The sequence below is a fragment of the Callithrix jacchus genome, chromosome 17, assembly GCF_049354715.1.
Source record: "Callithrix jacchus isolate 240 chromosome 17, calJac240_pri, whole genome shotgun sequence".
NCBI classification, from domain to species: Eukaryota; Metazoa; Chordata; class Mammalia; order Primates; family Cebidae; genus Callithrix; species Callithrix jacchus.
The window spans coordinates 37,490,468-37,511,308 of NC_133518.1; the positions used below are offsets into that span (position 1 = coordinate 37,490,468).

A 20,841-nucleotide genomic window follows, 5' to 3' on the forward strand; every position below is an offset into this window, starting at 1 on the left:
ACCACTTTCTTAGACTAAAATTGGCATCCTTGTTTTTTTAACTTTACACAGACCCTGGATAAAACTCTACATTATGAGAAAGATAGATAGTTTCCTCATTCATTTTGCATTTGTAACACTCTCAAATATGCAGACACACATTATTCTACTGATAGACATTGGAGCCTATTTCATTCTTTGGTCTAAGAGATCATACCACTATAAATAGTCTTGTCAAGGTTTTATTTTGTATTTTTGCCAGGATATTTTTAGAATAGAGACAGGATTGCTAAATACACCAGGCACAGTTTGTACTCCCTTGAGATCTGCCTTCTTCCCACTTCTGTGCATTCCTCTCTCAGCTCTGTGAGTCTTCCTTTCTAATGGCCTGCAGCTGTAACTGGAAGACTGCCCTAAAGATACTGGAGCAGTTCTCTCTTGCATGCTCAGATTGCTAGAAGTACCTAGGAATTTATATTCTTCCAGGGTAAGTGTAGAAAAAGATGGATGGGTATCAACATGTGAAAGCCCAGTACCTATGCCAGAGGCACCCTTAAGAATCAGGCACAAGCTTCTTCACGAAGACTCTGCCTGAAACTGAGTGCTTGCAAGGCATCTTCTTCCTTAGACTTACTCCCTTAGCTTTGTCTCCTTGGGGCACTTTCTTAATTACCCATTTGTACAATGCTTTGATTCTGAATAGAATTTAAGATAGTGGTAATAGTACTTACCACCAAATTGGGTGTGGAGTGAGAGGGAATGAGAGAAGTTATAAACGATTCTAAAGGCTTTTGGTTTGATCAACTGGTAGAATAGAATTGCCACAAGTAGAATGAGAAAGTTATGATTACAGCAGTTTGGAGGAAGAAGATAAGGATATCAGCTTCCAGCAAAGCCTAAACCCAATATTCACATTAAAATAGTGCGTAGACTCTGAAATTAAAGTTCAAATTTTAGCTTCCTTTAAGTCAGGTACTATGTTAGACAGCTTTTGTAATTCCACAAAATACTTGGTACTGGACACCACACACAGAATATATAAAATAAATATTTGCTAAATGAGTTAAACGGTACTCCGTTCTTCAATCTTTTTCTCTATAGTGAGTGTGAAATACATGAACATAGCTTCTCTCAAATTCATTGCTAAATACTATTCATACTCTAAGGGTTTAAAGTGATAGGAAATATTTTTAAAACTGGTAATAATTGCCAAACTGATCATACTTATTAGGGATTATCTCTTTAATATCGATTTTTAAAAATACTGTACAATGTGTGTATGTGTATATAATTCTACATTTTCTTTTAAAAGACATAGATGTAATTCATTTAAGAATACATTGTTATGAGTGCATTTGAGCAAGAAAAAACAGGTTTTAAATGTATCCTTAGGTTTTATAGCCATGTATTTTACACAGACTTCGTATTCTTCTCTTTCTGAATCAAAATGCACACACCTTTTAAGTAACTATCAATATATGTAAAATAACAAAGAGAGTCATCATAGAATGACTTATTAGAATATCTTATTTTCATATCTCATAACAAAATTTTATATTATGCAGTATTTCTTGAATTTCTTTCTCATATTGTTCTATAACACTATGGAAGGAGTTTGCATATAAATTCCAAGTATTTAAAAGTGAAGTTTATATAAGAAATTATATGGAGCATCATTTCATTTTAATAGATGACAATTAAATCTATGATAATTTGCATTTCCAAAACAATAAGTGCTGTATTATTGAACAATTTATAGATATGTTATGATGTATAAACTTAATGTTAAGATATTTATGCATTTGCTACTTTTCATATAACATCTAAAACTAACCAGTCCTTTAAAAAGAAATGAAAAATTTAGTCCTAGAAAGTTTACTGCAATATTGGCCAATAAAGAAAAAGTTAAATTGAACTTTGGATATATGTTAGTCATAACATAATCTCTTGATATATTAGTGGGTCAATAGTTCAGCCAAGAAAGGGACTCTAACTTGAGCAGACACTAATTAAAAGAATCAATTCTTATCCTACTACATATGTCCAATCATATTAACACATTTCTAGATTTCTTACTCAGTGGACTAGTCAAGATTAAAGGATTTGCTAATATGAAGGAACAGAGTATGCTTCCAAACCGACTGAGCAGATTTATGAACAAATTAGTTCATTTAAAATTGACAGTGAAAGATTGATTTTGCACTGAATGAGTTACCTCAGGTATTCATCATTTCCTCTGCCTCTGCACACAAGACAGAGATCCGTTTCCTTCACTTTCTGATTGTAATAGGGCTGCTTACTGAGCACCTTTATTTTGCAGTCCTGATTGCAGCCTGTCATTCCTTTTAATTCAGACATATTTTAGCCTCTTAGGCAGACCTTCAAAAATAACTTCCTTAAAAGCCTTGGAAAAATGACTCATTACACTTTGCTCAATTCAACCATGCTATAAATTATAATACAGGGAAAAGTTCTAATTGCACAAAAGATCCAATTACTCATAGGCTATGTGACTCCTTATTCAAAAGCAAGTACAAGCAGAAAAGAAAGATACAAAAACAATTTCCAAAGTTGAAGGTCAGTAGTCTACAACCCTAACAACGCCTAAATGTTTGACATTTCATATACATTAGCATATATTAGTGTGTATTTAGTAGATAAAAATTTTAAGTAAAGGGTTAGAAACTATATACAAAAAAATGGAATAAAATGCTGAAATAATTGAAGATTTTGTTTTTTAAGTGTAAGAAAATAAAAGCAAAACGTTGTGGAAGAGGAAAAATAGCATGACAACACAAACACATTTAGAGAACTGTAAGAATGGTGGCTCATGCCTGTAATCCCAGCACTTTTGAAGGCCCAGGCAGGTGGATCACCTGACGTCAGGAGTTTGAGATCAGCCTGGCCAAAATGGCAACACCTGGTCTCTACTGAAAATACAAATAATTGGCCAGGGGTGGTGGCATTCGCCTGTAATCCCAGTTACTCGGGAGGCTGAGTCAGGAGAATTGCTTGAACCTGGGAGGCAGAAGCTGCAGTGAGCCAAGCCTGGCACTCCGGCCTGGGTGGCAGAGTAAAACTGTCTCAAAAAAAAAAAAAAGAAAACAGTAAGGACCAAATTAAAACAAAATTCAAGGAAAAGTATATGCACTTATGTTATTTTTCTACAAAGACATAGATTTTAGACATCTAAAATATAAATTATGATAAAGTGACATATTTAGAAAATAGAATTTTCAGGAGTGGTTAGTCAATCAAACTTGAGATAGTGAAAGAGTGGAGGAGAGGTCTAAATTAAACATTGTGTGGTGAAAAAGTTAAGAAACTTGATCCATGACAGTGTCTGTCTATTCATATATGGTGGAAAAATTAGAGCAGAAACTATTTCAATTTTGAATATCTGTAATATCTATATGAAATCAAGTGATTTCAATAGATCTGTGTTCATAAGTTATAAGCAAATGTAATATTAGCTCTATTTTGCTGATAAAAATCAAGCTTGGAAGGTAAAATTTTCTGCAAGGTATTACAGTTAAAAAATACTGATCTCGGATTATCTAACTTTAGATCAAGTATTTATTTTTAATAATAAGGGCTGTGTGTGTGTGTCTGTGTGTGTGTGTGTGTGTGTGTGTGTGTGAGAGAGAGAGAGAGAGAGAGAGAGAGAGAGAGAGGGAGAGAGAGAGAGAGGGAATCTGTGATCTGTGTGTTTAAAACAATTTCGATTTCAGGTAAAGAAATCCAAAGGATTCCCCAGTGTTTCTGTGTAATCTTGGGGGAATCTCAAGTTCACTTTTGGTTCTAAGTTGCTATTTCCACCGAATTGTCAGTTTAGCTGTATTTTACGGCTCATGTACTCTTTGACTTGCTCCATTTCTGGCGAACAAGAAATTTAGACATGTCCACCAAGTCAATATACCTATATATATCAGGACCCATATATTTTGTTTTTCCTCCTGTTATAGTAGATAAGATTTTTTGTTCCAAGGTCAACTCTACCACACGTAAACTAAAACCTCTCACCTAATTAAGAACCACACTCCTTTAGTTGTCTTTTCTTTTTCCCAAATAATCGCATTTCCTATTAGACTGTTTTTAAATTAGCATAAAAATCAAGAATTAAGAATAATAATCCCTTTATTAATTGCCATAAAAAATAATTTCTAATAATGCCCATCCAAAAAAAAAGGGGGGAACCAAAGCTCTTATTCACCTTGAGCTTGCTTATTGTTGCTTGAACTCACTTCATTTAAGTTTTTGTCTTCACTGCATCCAAATTGCTTTTGTCAAGATCTTTAAAGACCTCTATATGCTAAATCCAGTAGTCAATATTTAGTACTATCCGACCTCTTTGCAGTATTTGGCACAGTTGATTACTTACTCTTTCTCGATATTCTGCCTTTCCTTAGCTTATTGGGCCTCACTCTCCTGCTTCTCCTCCTTCAGAGTTGGCCGCTTTCTCCATTTCACTTGCTGATTTCTACTCATTTCCCCAACTCCTAAATGTCACAGTGTTCCAGGGCACTATCCCCAGAACTCTTTGTCTGTACTCAGTCTCTTGCAGATCTCATGCCTCATGCCTTTAAATCCCATCTATATGCTAATGTTTCCCAAATGTTTCTCAGGAGCTAAGACACTTTCTTTTTTAAACTCCAGATTTCCTTTTTCACCCCAAATACCTGCTCTCATCTCAATTTGTTGACTAAGAGGCACCTCAAATACAATATGCCAAATTAAGCTTTTGGTATTCAAGCTTCCAAAACTGCCTCCTCTCTGACTTTTTATATACATAAATGCCACCCACATTTTCCCAAAACTCAAGCCTTAGTGCTTTTCTTACTTTTTTCTTTTTTTAATATCACACTATCGACAATTCCTATTGATTATTTTTTTTTTTTAAGTTTAAGTTACATCACCCCTAGCTCCTATCCTGTCAAAGCTGAATTATCACTCACTGGATGTGGGTGTAACCTCTGAACTGATCTCACTACTCCCATTCTGGTCCCCCAAAATAGTCTTCACCTTGCAGTCAGAATGACTTTGTAAAACAAATTAGATCATACTACTAATCGCTCAAAAATCCCTCAGTGCCTTGTGGTGTCATGCAGAGTAAAATCTACAGTTTTTAACTATGAGAAATATGAGACCTTAAATGATTTGGCTTTCTGTAAATCTCCTGACTTCATCAGTTGACTCTCCTTCTTGCTTACCCCTTTTTAACATTGTCTTCTTTGCTGTAATTGAAACTTTGTAAGCGTTATTCATTTGAGGGCCTTTGCTTTTGCTATTCCCTTAATGGGAATGCTTTTTGTCCATAAAACTTCATGATTTCTTATTTATTTCAGGCACTGCTCAGATGTTACCTTTATTCAATTGAATATAAATCTAGCTGCTGTTAAAAAAGATCAAAATAATAATAAATTAAACAAGATGAAAGTTTATTTCTCTTTGAATCTGAGCATATTAGTGGTCCAAGGCTATTGTTGCTGCTCCATAGTATCAGAGACTCAGACATCTTCAATCATGTTGCTCAGCCATCCTCAAAACACAGCTTTCATTGTGGGGTCTGGCAGCTACTACATCTCCCATCATGATGTTCACCTTCTGGACACTGGGAAAGAAGAAAAGGCAAGGAGAAAAGTACTCAGTAGCACATGTCACTTCTACTTACATCCTACTGGCTACAGCTTGATCACTAACTCTAAGGAACGTAGGGAAATGTAATCTAGGCTATATGGCTATGTGGCCAGCTGAAACTCAAAATGTCTTATGTCTAAAGGAAAATGAAAACATGGTTATTGAGAGACAATTAGCAGCTTTTGTCTAAGATAACGTGTATCACACATTACTCTATCTTTAATCTCCTTTATTTTTGCTTGTAGGACTTATAATTACTTACATACATGCTTATTTGCTGATTTATTTTTTGGCTCCCAATAGTTTAATGTAAAATTCTATAGGGCAAGAACTTTATCTGTTTTAATCATGAGATCCCTATAGATCTATGAACTCAGTCAGTGTATTATGAATGAAGAAGAACTCTCTGAATATCCCTGAACTCACTATTCTCTTTCATTCCCAAGGATTTTCACAAACTGCTTGCTCTTCTCTATTTCCTTTGAGTCACATAACCCCATTGTCTATTTAAGGTTCAGTTTCAGGCATTAGCTCATTTGTGATAACTTTGTGAATCTTTTAGGTATCTGTTCTACACCACCCAAACCCTGCATTCCAGTCCGCCTTCCTGATATCTGTCTCCATTATTATATTACAAACTCCTTGAAGATAAGAAGCCAAGTCTTATCTTTGTATCACACACTCTCCATTAGTCAGTACTCTGACTACAATTGACAAAAACTTTGAAACTATTTAAGTAAAAAAAGATTTTAAAGCCAGTTGAGCATTGAGGTGGGTTTCTCTCATGTAACACCAAGAGCAATAAGACCTCATGCTCCCTCACCTTGATCATTTCCAGTGGAAAAAAAGGAGTTCCTTCTGGTAGCCCTCATGAAAGAGTTGTTTTTTCTATCTTTTCTGAGAGATACTTGGTCATCTCCTTTGTAAGACCTGAGTCCTCTTTAAACTCAGTATTTAATAATGATTTTCTTCTCTTTAGGTTAGAAGGTGGGAGGAGAATGGAACTCTCAAGAAAGTCACCCCAAGATCTGTGGATACTTTTCTGAAAAAAAAATTAACTCATAAGCTTACAATAAACCAAACCTGTATTTCTTATCTGAAACATTCAGGTAATAATTGCCTCAATTTGCTGCTTAATGTTGGTCAGAAAAGTTAGAGAAGGACCTTATTCATTAAACCCATATCAAACTAGTAATGAAATTTTGATTAAATGTAATCCTGCCAGTCATTTTTTTCTTGTCATTATAAAGGGAGTTGAATGTCCTTCTTCCTTTGAAGTAAAAGCCCAGGCTGCCTGCCAAAAAGTGTACATGTGTGTTGAAAGGAGTAGCAAGGCCTTCTTAGAAATATTAAAAAAATTAGAAATTTCACAGGCAGCACACTGAAACTAGAGTATAATATCTTAATGTTGTGTGACATTATTTTGACTAGGCAATGTCATAAAAGTGATGTTCTAAAATCTCTGCCTTATTGCTTATTTTTGAAGAGACAAAAATCAGATCCAGTTTGGGAAAGTCCTTACCCCCGACTGCAAAGAACCTCTTACAGCTTCTCACGATTCTTGATCATGTCACCCCTCTCTCACTGGATCAGATGGGTTTAGAACTCATTTAGAAGCCAGTCACTGTGGTCTAGAGGAGACGTATGCTCATTGGGTAAACCAATTAAGGTCCACTCAAGAAGCACAGGTGGGTCAATCTTAATCAGAGAGTTGGTGGGTGGGGAGGAAAGTGGAGTGGATTCCCCAAGAGACAATTAGATTGCTTTGAACCAGGAAAACGGGAAATATATTCCAAATGTAATACTACAAGTGTTCATTGCAGATTTCATTGAGAGTTTAATAAATAGATGTGTAGTACAATTTTATGTGTGTAAGAAAAATATTTATAGAGACATAAATATATATGCCAAACAAGTCTTCAAGTTAGGCAGCATAAGGCAATGCTAGCAGTGCTAGCACTATGCATCGTGGGAAGGCAATACAAATGTAGAGTGTAAGGGGATTCCACTGAGAGGAAACGGTACACATTTAACTTTACATACAAATAAACAGCTTGGATTTTGTAATAAATATGTAGTCATAAGTAGCATGTTACTAAAAACTGTCTTTAATTGGAAAAAATACTCATTCTTTATGACAGAAAGTTTATAGCTTTATTTAATGAACAGTCACCTTGAACATGGCAAGCAATATTGGCAGAATGCCATTATATTTACACTTTGCTATTGTTAAAAATAACTTCACGGGGGGGACTCAAGATGGCATGGTGAGAACAACCCAGGATTGAAGCTCTTGGTGAATGCGCAGAGCGGGTGAGTCAGGGCCGCATTTCCAGATGATTTTTGTTGCCCACAGAATGGGGAAATTCCAGGTATAAAAGAGACGCGGGACGCCAGGCAAAGGTTTTTGCTGGTGCAGCCGGCAGCCAGTGCGGCCGGCGACCGGCACTGTAGTGCAGTGGCACTACACAGCACTCCGTAGAAAGCGCACTGGTCCAGTTGCCCTGTTGAACCGGCAATCTGAGACTTGAGAGGGCTGAACTTGAGACTGAACAGGACTTGGACAGTGAGCCAGCCCAGGAGATTCCAGGGAAACATCATTTGGTGTAGCTCAGTGGGACAAACAAAATGGCGATTCCAAATGCTCCGGGTGGAGAGGTTCCCTGAGGGCACAGCTGAACCCAGGACGGTGCAGCTCTGTGGAGGAGGGGTGTCCACCATTACCAAGGCAATCCGCCCCTACTGAGGTACCCACCCATTGCTGACGCAGCCTACCGTTGCCGAGGCAACCCGCTACAACAGAGAGACTCTGCAGCAGTGCATAGCCTGTGGCAGCAGGGCGGAGACCGCAGCAGCAGGGCAGAGCCTGCAGCAACAGGGCGAACCTCACACCAGCAGGGCGAAGCCTCGGCAGGCAAATAGTGACTAGACTGCGTAGCAGCCTAACAGCCCTGAATGAACAACAGAGCTCACAGCTCAGCACTTGAGCTCCTATAAAGTACAGACTGTCTCCTCAAGCATCTCCCTGACCCCTCTATATCCAAAAGACTTACATTTAGCAGGCATCATTCTGGGACAAAGATAGCAGAAAAAGAAACTGGTAGCATTACTCACTGTTCCGCAGCCGCTATAGGTGCACCCCAGACAAGCAGGGCCTAAAGTGGACCTCAGCAGTCATACAGTGGAGGGGCTAGACTGGTAGAAGGAAAACCAAGTAACAGAAATACTTCCTCATCAACAATCTGGGTGACCCAATCAAAAAGTCAGCAACTACACAGATGACAGGTGGATAAATCCAAAAAGATGGGAAGAAACCAGCGCAAAAAGGAGGAATACACCCGAAAACAGAACACCTCGCCTCCTAGAAAGGACCAAAACTCCTCACCAGCAAGGGAACAAAGCTGGACGGAGAATGACTGTGATGAAATGACGGAATTAGACTTCAGAAGGTGGATAATGAGAAACTTTTGTGAGCTAAAAGAACATGTATTAAATCAATGCAAAGAAACTAAGAACCTTGAAAAAAGATATGAAAAAAGATTCGAGGAAATGATAACAAGAATGGATAATTTAGAGAGGAATATAAATGAATTAAAGGAGCTGAAAAACACAATACGAGAACTTCGTGAAGCATGCACAAGTTTCAACAGCTGAATTGACCAAGCAGAAGAAAGAATATCTGAAGTCGAAGATCAACTCAATGAAATAAAACGAAAAACCAAGACCAGACAAAAAAGTGCAAAAAGGAATGAACAAAGTCTCCAAGAAATGCGGGACTATGTGAAAAGACCTAACCTACGTTTGATAGGTGTACCAGAAGGGGACAAAGAGAATGAATCCAAGGTGGAAAATGCTCTTCAGAACGTTATCCAGGAAAATTTCCCCCAGCTAGCAAGACAGGCCAACACTCAATTGCAGGAAATACAGAGAACACCACAAAGATATTCCACAAGAAGAGCAACCCCAAGGCACATAATCATCAGATTCAACAAGGTTGAAATAAAGGAGAAAATACTAAGGGCAGCCAGAGAGAAAGGTTGGGTCACCCACAAAGGGAAGCCCATCAGACTCACAGCAGATCTCTCAGCAGAAGCACTACAAGCCAGAAGAGAGTGGGGACCAATATTCAACATCCTTAAAGAAAAGAACTTTCAACCCAGAATTTCATATACAGCCAAACTGAGCTTCATAAGTGAAGGAAAAATAAAATCCTTTGCGGACAAGCAAGTACTCAGAGATTTTGTCACCACCAGGCCTGCTTTGCAAGACCTCCTGAAAGAGGCACTACACATAGAAAGGAACAACCAGTACCAGCCATTCCAAAGTCACACTAAATGCTAAAGAACATCAACATAATGAAGAATCTACAAAAACTAATGGGCAAAACAGCCAGCTAGCATCAAAATAGCAGTATCAAATTCACACATAACAATATTAACCATAAATGTAAATGGACTAAATGCACCAATCAAAAGACACAGACTGGCAAATTGGATAAAAATCCAATACCCATCAGTGTGCTTTATCCAAGAAACCCATCTCACATGTAAGGATACACAAAGTCTCAAAATAAAGGGATGGAGGAATATTTACCAAGAAAATGGAGAGCAAAAAAAAGTGGGAGTTGCAATTCACATTGCTGATGAAATAGACTTTAAAGCAACAAATATCAAAAGAGACAAAGAAGGCCATTACATAATGGTAAAAGGATTGATACAACAAGAAGAGCTAACGATCCTAAACATATATCGACCCAATACAGGAGCACCCAGATACATAAGGCAAGTTCTTTCTTTTTTTATTGCATTTTAGGTTTTGTGGTACATGTGCAGAGCATGCAATACAGTTGCATAGGTACACACAGGGCAGTGTGTTTTGTTTGCTTTCTCCCCTTCACCCATATTTGGTATTTCTCCCCTGGCAATCCCTCCCCACCTCCCCCTCCCACTGGCCCTCCCCTTTTCCTCCCAATAGACCCCAGTGTTTAGTACTCCCCTCTCTGTGTCCATGTGTTCTCATTTTTCATCACCTGCCTATGAGTGAGAATATGCGGTGTTTCATTTTCTGTTCTTGTGTCAGTTTGCTGAGAATGATGTTCTCCAGATTCATCCATGTCCCTATAAACGACACGAACTCATCATTTCTGATTGCTGCATAATATTCCATGGTGTATATGTGCCACATTTTCCCAATCCAATCTATTATTGATGGGCATGTTGGTTGATTCCAGGTCTTTGCTATTGTAAACAGTGCTGCAATGAACATTCGTGTGCATGTGTCCTTGTAGTAGAACGATTTATAGTCCTTTGTATATATACCCAGTAATGGGATTGCTGGGTCAAATGGGATTTCTATTTCTAAGGCATAAGGCAAGTTCTTAATGACTTACAAAGAGACTTAGACTCCCACACAATAATAGTGGGAGACTTTAACACTCCACTGTCAATATTAGACAGATCAACCAGACAGAAAATCAACAAGGATATCCAGGGCTTGAACTCAGACCTGGAACAAGCAAACCTGATAGACATTTACAGAACTCTCCACCCCAAATCCACAGAATATACATTCTTCTCAGTACCACACCACACCTACTCTAAAAGTGACCACATAATTGGAAGTAAAGCACTCCTCAGCAAATGCAAAACAACTGAAATCATAACAAACAGCCTCTCAGACCATAGTGCAATCAAGTTAGAACTCAGAATACAGAAACCAACCCAGAACTGCACAGCTTCATGGAAACTGAACAACTGCCTCTTGAATGTGGACTGGATAAACATGAAATGAAGGCAGAAATAAAGAAGTTCTTCAACACCAATGAGAATGAAGACACAACATGCCAGAATCTCTGGGACACATTTAAAGCAGTCTCTAGAGGAAAATATATAGCAATAAGTGCCCATATGAGGAGAATGGAGAGATCCAAAATTGACACCCTATCATTAAAATTGAAAGAGCTAGAAGAGAAAGATTAAAAAAACTCAAAACCCAGCAGAAGACAAGAAATAACTAAGATCAGAGCTGAACTGAGGGAGATTGAGACACGAAAAACCCTTCAAGAAATCAATAAATCCAAGAGCTGGTTTCGTGAAAAGATCAACAAAATAGATAAACAACTAGTCAGATTGATAAAAAAGAAAAGAGAACAACCAAATAGATGCAATAAAAAATGATAAAGGGGAAATCACCACAGATTCCACAGAATTTCAAACCATCATCAGAGAATATTACAAACAACTCTATGCACATAAACTAGTAAACCTGGAAGAAATGGATAAATCCTGGACTCCTGTGTCCTCCCAAGCCTAAACCAGGAGGAAGCTGAAACTTTAAATAGACCAATAACAAGGTCAGAAGTCGAGGCAGCAATTAAGAGCCTACCACACACAAAAAGCCCAGATCCAGATGGGTTCACAGCCGAATTCTACCAGACACACAAAGAGGAGCTGGTACTATTCCTTCTGAAACTATTCCAAATAATCCAAAAAGAGGGAATCCTTCCCAAATCATTTTATGAGACCAATATCATCCTGATACCAAAACCCGACAGAGACCCAACAAGAAAAGAAAACTTGAGGCCAATATCCATGATGAACATAGATGCAAAAGTCTTCAATAAAATATTGGCAAGCCGATTGCAACAGCAAATCAAAAAACTTATCCATCATGATCAAGTAGGATTCATCCTGGGGATGCACGGCTGGTTCAACATACGCAAGTCTATAAACGTAATTCACCACATAAACAGAACCAAAAACAAAAACCACATGATTATCTCAATTGACGCAGAGAAGGCATTCGACAAAATTCAGCAGCCCTTTATGCTAAAAACCGTCAATAAACTGGATATCGATGGAACGTATCTCAAAGTAATAAAAGCTATTTATGAAAAACCAACAGCCAATATCATACTGAATGGGCAAAAACTGGAAGCATTCCCTTTGAAATCTGGCACTACACAAGGATGCCCTCTTTCACTGCTCCAATTAAATATAGTACTGGAAGTTCTAGCCAGAGCAATCAGGCAAGAAAAAGAAATAAAGGGCATTCAAATAGGAAAGGTGGAAGCCAAATTGTCTCTATTTGCAGACGACATGATAGTACACCTAGAAGACCCCATCACCTCAGCCCCAAAACTCCTGAAACTGATAAGCAACTTCAGCAAAGTCTCAGGATATAAAATCAATGTGCAAAAATCACAAGCATTCATCTACACCAATAACAGACTTAAAGAAAGCCAAATCAAGAACGAACTGCCATTCACAATTGCTACAAAAAGAATAAAATACCTAGGAATACAACTCACAAGGAACGTAAGGGACCTCTTCAAGGAAAACTACAAACCACTGCTCAATGAAATAAGAGAGGACAAAACAGATGGAGAAACATTCCATGTTCATGGTTAGGAAGAATTAATATCGTGAAAATGGCTATACTGCCCAAAGTAATTTACAGAATCAATGTTATCCCCATCAAACTACCATTGACTTTCTTCACAAGAAGAAAAAAAACAAAAAACAAAAAAAAAACTATACTACAAGGCTACAGTAATCAAAACAGCATGGTAATGGTACCAAAACAGAGATATAGACCAATGAAACAAAACAGAAGCATCGGAGGCAACACAACATATCTACAACCATACAATCTTTGATAAACCTGACAAAAACAAGCAATGGGGAAAGGGTTCCCTGTTTAATAAATGGTGTTGGGAAAACTGGCTAGCCATGTGCAGAAAGCAGAAACTGGACCCCTTCCTGACACCTTACACTAAAATTAACCTCAGATGAATTAAAGACTTAAACATAAGACCTGCACCATAAAAACCCTAGAAGGAAATCTAGGCAAAACCATCCAGGACATAGGAGTAGGCAAGGACTTCATGAACAAAACACCAAAAGCATTGGCAACAAAAGCCAAAATACACAAATGGGACCTAATCAAACTCCACAGCTTCTGCATGGCAAAAGAAACAGTCATTAGAGTGAATTGGCAACCAACAGAATGGGAAAAAATTTTTGCAGTTTACCCATCTGACAAAGGGCTGATATCCAGAATTTACAAAGAACTCAAACAGATTTACAGGAAAAAAACAAACAAGCCCATTCAAAAGTGGGCAAAGGATATGAACAGACACTTTACAAAAGAAGACATATATGAGGCCAACAATTATATGAAAAAATGCTCATCGTCACTGGTCATCAGAGATGCAAATCAAAACCACATTGAGATACCATCTCACACCAGTTAGAATGGCGATCATTAAAAAATCTGGAGACAACAGATGCTGGAGAGGATGTGGAGAAAAAGGAACACTTTTACACTGTTGGTGGGAGTGTAAATTAGTTCAACCATTGTGGAAGACAGTGTGGCGATTCCTCAAGGCCTTAGAAATAGAAATTCCATTTGACCCAGCAATCCCATTACTGGGTATATATCCAAAGGATTATAAATCGTTCTACTATAAGGACACATGCAAATGAATGTTCATTGCAGCACTGTTTACAATAGCAAAGACCTGGAATCAACCAAAATGCCCATTGATGATAGACTGGATTGGGAAAATGTGGCACATATACACCATGGAATATTATGCAGCAATCAGAAATGATGAGTTTGTGTCGTTTGTAGGGACATGGATGAATCTGGAGAACAGCATTCTCAGCAAACTGACACAAGAACAGAAAATGAAATACCGCATATTCTCACTCATAGGCAGGTGATGAAAAATGAGAACACGTGGACACAGGGAGGGGAGTACTAAACACTGGGGTCTATTGGGGGGGAAAGGGGAGGGCCAGCAGGAGGGGGAGCTGGGGAGGAATAGCCTGGGGAGAAATGCCAAATGTGGGTGAAGGGGAGAAAGGAAGCAAAACTCACTGCCGTGTGTGTACCTGTGCAACTGTCTTGCATGTTCTGCACATGTACCCCAAAACCTAAAATGCAATAAAAAATTTAAAAAATAAAATAAAATAATAACTTTACATATACTACCAGTTTATTTGAGTCATATTTACTTTTGCAATAAGTCAAATACACCCTATTTTATTAGATAAGCATGTTTCTTCTGGAATTTAGCCTTTAGGAAACAAAAAGAAAGAAAAATATGCATCTACCTATTTTTCTATACAATACAAACGTTTAAATTTTGCTTCTGGAAGTTATATTTACTTACTTATTTTCACATGAGAAAGTCATTCATCATGTTTTGGTCTGAATACTTCTGTCTCCCCAAAATTCATGTGTTGTAACCCAATCCCCAATGTCATGGGGCCTTTGGAAAGCCATTAAGTAATAAGGTCACTGGGTTGTAGTGGGATTAGTGCCCTTATAAGAGACCCTTAAGAACCACTTTGCCTTTCTCTCCACGTGAGAACACAAGAGGCCAACATACATAGACCAGGAAATGGGCTCTCGCCAGACACCGAGTCTGCCAGTGACTTGATCTTGGATCTCCCAATTTTCAAAACTGTGAGAAATAAGTTTCTGTTATTCATAAGCAACCTAGTCTATGGTAACAGTCCAAAAGGACTAAGACAGGTCATAGTTGTCAGATATTCACAGATATTAATTAAGCTTAGAGCTTACCAAGGCATTAGAAGTATTATACTTGTGCTATCTTCATTGCAATGTCTCTTACAGAAATAATTCAATGAACCTCCATAATCCACTCTTTTTGCTTTCTGGCAACAAAAATGTGGAGCGAATGTGTGCATGTGTATAATGACAAAAATTGCTAAATACATATAAGCATGTATGTATTCATTTGTAAAAATTTTATTGTGTATCCACTATATATCATCCACTGTTCAGGATATATAAATACAGGGTTGAATGACACAGTCATTACCCTGAGAATTACAAAGACTACTGGAAATCACTAATAATAAATAAACAATTTCTTTTTATTGTGGTGCATTAATGAGGAACAGGGGAAAACTGAGAGCCGCAGAGTCAGCCTTAAGTAGTGTGAGGGGTGGGAGGAGATCCTTGTAAGCCTTTACTGGAGAAGCAGCTGCTTGGCAGACAGTGGGGTGAGAGTACATTTTAGGCTGAGGGAACAGTAAGCACAATAAATGGAGTTGTAAGCAGCAGAGTAGAACTGAGAGCCTGCAAAGAATCCAATACTGCTCATTAATGAAGTGGAAGGGAGGAGTTATTACCAAGTAGATAAGAGTCACAATTTACTATGCTATTGTAAACACTTGCTATAGATAATGCAGTGATATTAAATAGGGGAAAGCCATGACCAAATATATGTTTAGGGAGAAACATTTTGGTTTAGAAGCTATATGAAAGTGAATTAACGAAGATAAGGACTAAAGGAAGAACCAGTTACGAACACTATTAATCCAGATGACAGATGCTGGCTTGAAGTAAGTGATTCTGGAAACATGAATGAAGGACATTTAAAGATCAATTTACATGTGGGATTATGATACAGAAGGAATTAAGGATGGGCTTCAGAGAGTATGTAAACTTTCCCCCAGATAGGAAAATGTGTATGATTATGCATATTTTCTGGGGAAAAACATAGATTTTATCAGATTCCCAAATGGGTTCATAACTGAAACAAGTGTCAAATTACTGTATTGTGCTATTTTCATAATCACACTTTACTTAAAGACATACCTTTTGACAATTTTTATTTGGGTAAGGTTGCCAGTTATAACTATTAATAATAAAAAGACAGAATGGGGTGCAGGACTTAGCAAATAAAAATGTACATTTAGGCCAGGCCAGGGGACTCACGCCTGTAATCCCAGCACTTTGGGAAGCCGACGCAGGTGGATCACCTGAGATCAGGAGTTTGAGACCTGCCTGGTAACAAAAATACAAAAATTAGCCAGGCATGGTGGCATACACCAGTAGTCCCAGCTACTTGGGAGGCTGAGGCAGAAGAATTGCCTGAACCTGGGAGATGGAGGCTGCAGTAAGCTAAGATCAAATCCAACCACTGCACTCCAGCCTGGATGGCAGAGTGAGACTCCATCTTAAAAAAATAAAAATAAAAATTATATTTAACTGAGCATCCTCTGTTTTGGCATCTCTACTTAAAGATACTCAAGCTGTGAAGTGATGTTTCTCTGGAATTATATACATTATCTGGGTATTCTTCCATTTAAATTTCATTAATTAATTAGTTCACCCAACAAATATTGATTGGTTGCCTATCTGTCCACTGAGTATACATTTGTTGGATAACAGATATATATCCCTTTTTCTGAGGCACTAATGATGTATTGGGCAATATTTTTAAATTAGATTAAGAGTTAATAAATTACTATGGCTAGTGATTACTAGGTGACAAGCAGTGGGTAGCTATAGAGAACAACGTGACTTTTTACTAGGATGAGACAAAAGCCAAGTCAGGTGAAGGGCCAGAAGGAACATGTTCCAAGGAGAGAAAAGAGTTTGATGGAAAGACTGGAGGTGGGAAGGAACTGCTGAGTTGAAAGAAGAAAAGAAAAGAAAGAAAGAAAAAGATAGAGAAAGAAAGAAAGAGAGAGAAAGGGAGGGAGGAAGAAAGGGAGGGAAAGAGAAGGAAGGAAGGAAGGAAGGAAGGAAGGAAGGAAGGAAGGAAGGAAGGAAGGAAGGAAGGAAGGAAGGAAGGAAGGAAAAAAGGAAGGAAGGAAGGAAAGGAGGGAGGGAGGGAGGGAGGAATGGGGAGTGGCCAGGCGCTGTGACTCACACCTGCAATCCCAGCACTTTGGGAGGCCGAGGTGGGTGAATCATGAGGTCAGGAGTTCGAGACTAGCCTGGCTAACATGGTGAAACTTGGTCTCTACTAAAAATACAAAAATTAACTAGGCATGGTGACGTACACCTGTAATCCCAACTACTCAGAAGGCTGAGGCAGGAGAATTGCTTGAACCCAGAAGGCAGAGAGGTTGCAGTGAGCCAAGATTTTGCCACTGTACCCCAGCTTGGGTGACAGAGTGAGACTCTGTCTCAAAATTAAAAACAAGATTTCATGTAGTGTTGAAAGGCGAGACAGGATACAGAATCAGCTAGGTAAGTTATAGTTTGCAGGGCCCAGGGCTTAATGAAAATGTGTCCCCTTGTGCAAAAAGCAGAAAAAAAATGTACCATTACAGGTCCTAAAATACACAGTATTTTCTTTTTTGTTGTTTCTCTTTGGATTTGTCATGGTGTTTTTTACTTGATATTTAATATTATATGTTAAAAAAAAGTTAAAATTCAAATTATTACTATGAATTTTAATATTTATTTTTATATTAGGCAATTCAATATTTAAATGCAAATATAAGAATGTCTTATATGCAAATCACTGAAATTATTCAATTTGTATTTCATAGCTCATATATATCTATGTATTACATTCTTAGAACAGCAAAAATGCTACACAAAACTAACTGAAATATTTTTATTTCACTTCCAATACAATCACATTCTCTACCTTCAGCTAAATGATAAAGAGAAAGAATCAACTAGAAAAAGAACTACAGGCTGCCCTGTCTTTCCCTTTCCTTCTATATCATCCCTTTCAGTGTATGTGATTGGCAAATACAGAGAACTTTGGGTAAAAAAGGATATGATAGAGCTTAATGGTTCTTTGAGTTTCTTAGAATGTGATTAACTTCTTTTGTCACTAGAAGCAAGATCTGATTGAACAGGAAAAGATGGCCTCCAAGAGCTGTCAGCAGACCCTACCCCCACCTACTAATTGGAGACATTACATTTCACTTGTACTTGCTTTGAGTCTCAAATGGGCATCCACACAATGGTGAATCCACCACAATTTTGTGCTTATGGGGCACAGCAAACTGGAACACCAAAAACAATGGACCCACACATGACATGTATTTCTTCTGTTCATTGGCATGCTTCATTTTTTCCTTGGACTTAACTTACAAAACACAAATTCAAAGATAAAAGAATAATACAAGATGAGAATTTCGAATTATAATGTCAGAACATTAAACCACCCATGGAGCCCTCTATGACTGCTATGGACTGAATGTTTAGTTCCCTCAAATTTATATGTAGGAGCCCTAATGACCAAAGTGATAGTATTTGGAGATAGGGTCTATGAGAGGTAATTATGTTGTGAAGATGGAGCTCTCATGATAGAATTAATGCCCTTATTAGAAGAGACAGGGAAGTACTTATTTTTTCTCTCTCTCTCTTCTCTCCTCCAGGCAAGGCTACAATGACAAAGCAGCCATCTACTCACCAGAAATCAGAGCTCCCAGCACCTTCATCTTGGACATTCCAGCCTCCAGATCTGTGAAAAATAAATGTTTGTTGTTTAAGTCACCCAGGCTATTTTAATTTGTTATAGCAGCCTAATGTGGGTTGGCTGTGACCCCACCCAAATCTCACCTTGAATTGTAATAATCTTCAGGTATCCTGGGAAGGACCCAGTGGGTGGTAATTGAATCATGGGATGGGTTTTTCCATGGTGTTCTCATGATAGTGAATAAGTCTCATGAGATCTGATGGCTTTATAAAGGGTAGTTCCCCTGCACACACTCTCTTGAGGGCCACCATGTAAAATGTGCCTTTGCTTCTTCTTCACCTTCCACCATGATTGTGAGACCTCCCCAGCCATGTGGAACTGTGAGTCCATTAAATCTCTTTTTCTTTATAAATTACCCACTCTCAGGTATTTCTTCAGAGCAGTATGAAAATGGACTAACACACAGCCCAAACTAACTAGGTCATCTCCTCTACAAGTTGCAGTCTTATAAAGGCAGCCCTGTGGTGGGGGAGATGAAGATGGAGAAGTGGGTAGGGACCTGAGCATGCAATTTATGGTGGTGTCTGGATTTCATTCAGTGTCTGTAATTTTTCCATATTTCTCCTGGCCTCTGCCTTCTTTTTCTACTGTTTGGAAAACATATATATAATATATATTTAATGTGTCTTTGTTAAACAGATTCAATTTATTTTAATATCATTTATTCCTTCCAACTACAAATCAAGCCTTGAACTTAAAGGAGGAACAATAAAAAATGAAATTTTTCTTTATCTCAGTTTTCTGGATCTATCACAAATAATAATAACAACAATTACACATTCAGCATTAAAAAAGCAGGAATGATGCCAAGTATTTTATGTAGTAGTTTGCAATTAAAAGAAATATTGAGAAGCAGACACCATAAGTCTAGAAGAACTATCTTTCACAGTTGAATTTTGCCATTTCACAGGATTGTTGGCTCTGGAGTGATGCCCTAGTAATCTGTTTTCTGACACCCATTAATGCATTTCCTCACTTCCTTGATTGAAGTACTGCATACACTGATCATTGATTTGTAAAGTCGGGTGTGAATGCCCAATGAATTTTAAAAAGAAACCTTTAACACTTCATTCTGTTCTAGCTGCACTTCACTTCTCCGTGCAGTCCATGGTGTCACTTGCTGCCTGTGTCCAGCTTCAACAGACGTGGCAAAAGAAAGAAGAGAGTAGGAGCAGGAAAAAAGATACCGAGGTAAATTTGTAGACAAAGTACACTGATACTTCTAGTATCATCTTGTACATTATCATTAAGTAAAACCCTGAAAGTCTTCTTACTGATACTTTTGCCTGCTTTTTATTCTGTTCTTATAAAAATATTTCATTTTTTATAAGAATAGAATAAAATCTTTCATAAGAACAAAATTTTTAAAAAAGCAAATAAGTTTTTAAAAGGTGCAATTCATGACACCAGTGAATTTCATTATATTTCTATATGGTCTTTTCTTTTCCTGCTTTTGGGGAAGCTGGCTGTCATTAAGGGCTCATGAGACACCTGTATATTGTTCACAGACTCCCCTAAATGATTGCAGCTCACGGCTTTTGGCAAGGATGTGAATACAGTGGCTTAGAAACTGGCATCAGTTGAGAATAGTAACAAAATATTATACATTGGCATTTTTTCTGATACTTCCTCCATGTAAAGAGAAAAGGAACCTCATTGTAGAATATATTTCTAAAACTTGCATTTTTATCACACTTTCTTTTTAAAGATGATCTATAAATATACTTTATATTATAAAAGTTTTTGTTGAAAGGGCAAATATTACCAAGCCAACATAACAAAACAGACATTATAGTTCTCTTTGGTGACTTATGAAAAGTTCCAGTGATACCAAGGAAAAGTTTAGTCCTAAAGGGAGAGTTTAATTAATTAAAATATTTTTAATTAATTAAACTTTTGGTGCATCTACCACATTTCAGGGACTGTGCTATGTACTAAAGTCTACATACACACCTCTG

The 20,841-nt window shown here is 37.7% G+C and overlaps 1 long non-coding RNA gene across 1 annotated transcript; it reads left to right on the forward strand.

The window, feature by feature from the left end:
- The first annotated feature begins 292 nt into the window (after positions 1–292).
- On the forward strand, positions 293–18,901 carry LOC144580018 (uncharacterized). Its single transcript, XR_013528889.1, has 3 exons — positions 293–466; positions 6,596–6,725; positions 18,783–18,901. It is a non-coding gene; the product is annotated as an uncharacterized LOC144580018 (long non-coding RNA).
- Positions 18,902–20,841: the final 1,940 nt, after the last annotated feature.